The sequence below is a fragment of the Ailuropoda melanoleuca genome, chromosome 1, assembly GCF_002007445.2.
Source record: "Ailuropoda melanoleuca isolate Jingjing chromosome 1, ASM200744v2, whole genome shotgun sequence".
In the NCBI taxonomy this organism is placed as follows: Eukaryota; Metazoa; Chordata; class Mammalia; order Carnivora; family Ursidae; genus Ailuropoda; species Ailuropoda melanoleuca.
Genome location: NC_048218.1, coordinates 179053446 through 179056703, shown reverse-complemented (window position 1 = coordinate 179056703; position 3258 = coordinate 179053446). Strand labels below are relative to the sequence as shown.

Genomic DNA, 3258 nt, shown 5'->3' with positions numbered 1-3258 from the left:
ACATAAAAATAGTAAAACTTGAATTCTAAGTAAATGTACAAATTGGTTATAAATAACAAAAGATAATAACACAAAACAATAGATCTTTATATATGTATAATGCTTTATAATCTGTAAGTTTTTTCTCTTGGGTTCTTAATAGAAATGATTTGTGATTGTTAAGGTTGTAGTCTTTAATCAAAACTTGTCTCTGTGGAGAACGAAACACTAAGAAACCTAGTTTTACTCCAACAGTGAAGACAGTATGAAGCTGTTTATAAAAACTTAGCACATGGCTATAAAAACATAGCACATGGCTCTCTGCTTCTCCCAATTCAACAGACAGCAGCATCTTCTGGTGCAGTGCCAGCCGAGTCCCCAAGAAACAGTGGTGAAGGTTGGAGTGAACGGATTTGACTGTATTGGGTGCGTGCTTTTAACTTCGGCAAAGTGGATTTTGTCACCATAAATAACCCCTTCATTCGCCTCAACTACATGGTCTACATGTTCCAGTGTGATTCCGCCTGCGGCAAATTCCAGGGCACCATCAAGGCTGAGAATAGGAAACTTGTCATCAATGGTAAGCCCATCCCCGTCTTCCAGGAGCAAGATCCCACCAACATCAAATGGGGTGATGCTGCTGCTGAGTATATTGTGGAGTCTGCTGGGGTCTTCACTACCATGGAGAAGGCTGGGGCTCACTTGAAGCCTGGGGTCTGGAAGGTCATCATCTCTGCCCCTTCTGCTGATGCCCCATGTGTTTGTGATGGGTGTGAACCATGAGAAGTATGAGAACTCCCTTAAGATTGTTGGCAGTGCCTCTGGCACTGCGAACTGCTTGGCCCCTATGGCCAGGCTCATCCATGACAACATCAACATGTGGAGGAACTCATGACCACAGTCCATGCCATCACTGCCACCCAGAAGACCGTGGATGGCCCCTCTGGGAACCTGTGATGTGATAGCCAAGGGGCTGCCCAGAACATTATCCTTGTTTCTCCTGGCACTGCCAAGTCTCTAGGCAGGGTCATCCCTGAGTTGAATGGGAAGCTCACTGGCATGGCCTTCCATCTCCCCACCCCATTGTGTCAGTCGGAGATCTGACCTGCTGCCTAGAGAAAGCTACCAAATATGATGACATCAAGAAGGTGGTGAAGCAGGCATTCGAGGGCCCCCTCAAGGGCATCCTCAGCTACACTGAGGACCAGGTTGTCTCCTGTAACTTGAACAGTGACACCCACTCCTCCACCTTTGATGCTGGGGCTGGCATTGCTCTCAGTGATTACTTTGGCAAGCTTGTTTCATGGTAAGACAGTAAATTTGGCTACAGCAACCAGGTGGTGGGCCTTATGGTCCACATGGCCTCCAAGGAGTAAGAGCCCCCTGAACCACCAGGCCCAGCAAGAGAAAGCAACCCTCAGCTGCTGGAGAGTCCTTGCCCCAACTCATCCCAACTCGCTGAGAATCTCCTGGCCTCCACAGTTTGCATCCCAGATCCCCGAAGAAGGGGAGGGGTTTGGGGAGCCCTACCTTGTCATGTACCATCAATAAAGTATACTGTACTTGGCCAACCCCCTTACCCCCCAAAAAAACTTAGCACATTTTGGCATTCATTTGACCATCTCCCTTTCTAACAAAAAGTCAAAAAGAAAGAATTTCCATTACTCAGTGTACTCAATTTATTTCTGCTCAGTTATAGTAAACTTCCTACAATTTATAGTATGGGTTAAATTATTTTATTTTTCTCTACCAAGAATTTCAATTATTATTAAAGAAAGTTACCTGAATCAAGTGGATCTAAGTAACATTATCACAAAGAATTTTAATGCCAAGGGAAAAAAAAAGGTGAACGACTTACCTTACAAAATTGTGCTTTCCTAATTTGACATATTTTTCTTAGCAAAGGAGAAGAACAGCCAGTATTTGTGTTTGTGAAATGGATATGAATATGAATTTTTGAATGAACATTTGAAAATATTTAAAATAGAAGTCAGCATTTCTAAACTGAAAGGATTTATTTGTTTGTTTGATTGTTCATCTATTGAGCCTTTATACTCATCATTTTAAAGCTTGGAAAATTGAGAATCAGAAAACTAGGATATAATAACAAAGTTGTACACGTAACTAAAATGTAAAGGCAGGGGAAAAAAAACATTTAAAAGAAGAGTGAGGGAAGGTTTTAGAGCAGTGAAGATGAAAACATGACAGCAAGTAAGTTGTGAAAGTAAGATTGCACCCCTCTTCCAACTTCTCACAGTCCCTGTTTAAGAGATCCTCTTGAAACTTTATTTTCAGATCTTTTCCACCTATTTCCTTCTTATTTAACATCTGATTAACAGCTTGTGGGGAAATAAATGCTTCTACATTTATCCATTAGCAGAAGTTTGAAAAATTATGGATGTGGAATATAGAGTTTACCTTTTAAAATTTTTTATTTAAATTCAATTAATTAACATATAGTATATTATTAGTTTCAGAGGTAGAGTTTAGTGATTCATCAGTTGCATATAACACCCATGCTCATTTTATCAAGTGTCCTCCTTAATGCCCACCACCCAGTACCCCATTACGCCACCCATCCCCCCTCCAGCAGTCCTCAGTTTGTTTTCCAATAGAGTATACTTAAAAAAAAAGATTCAATAGTTCAGTTATTTGTAGTTTCTTCATGACATATTTGTATCATTGAATCATTGAATAATTTTGCAAAACTAATAGTTTGTAGCTGTTTACATAGACTCGATGCATTATCAGTATAAATACCCTAAGGTACACTGATTCGTTTTCTTTCCTTATTTTAAGTAACAGTATTTGCTACATTGCTTTAGTATTTATGATGTCAAGATGCAAGATACATAATTGAGGTGAGGGCACAGTATTCATTATACATTATACCTTATACTAGGAGAACCCTGCTGTAAAATTGAAATTGAATAGGTATTTCCATACATATATCCATTCATAAAAATAAAGATACTCTCAGTATAAGCCATAGTATATTCCCAGTGCAATTTATAAGACCTGCTACTTACAATAAAATTTCACAAAAGATTTATATCTACCAAAAACATGAATGCTGCTGTTTTCAGCAAGTTCTAAGTGGCTGGGAGCCAAGCTACAGCAATTCGTGCCAGAAAAATCTGTACACCAGAGCCTTATAGAGAATGATTAGTTAACATCATTTTAATGATGAATTAATGAGCAGTAAAAGCATTCTAATTCCAATATGTACAAAACCTTCTATTTGAAGACACAGGACTAGAGAGAACAGATCCATGACCT

General features: G+C 39.4%; 1 pseudogene; it reads left to right on the top strand.

Annotated features, from left to right (window-relative positions):
* Positions 1-301: 301 nt before the first annotated feature.
* On the top strand, positions 302-1355 carry LOC100477991 (annotated as a pseudogene).
* The last annotated feature ends 1903 nt before the right edge of the window (positions 1356-3258 follow it).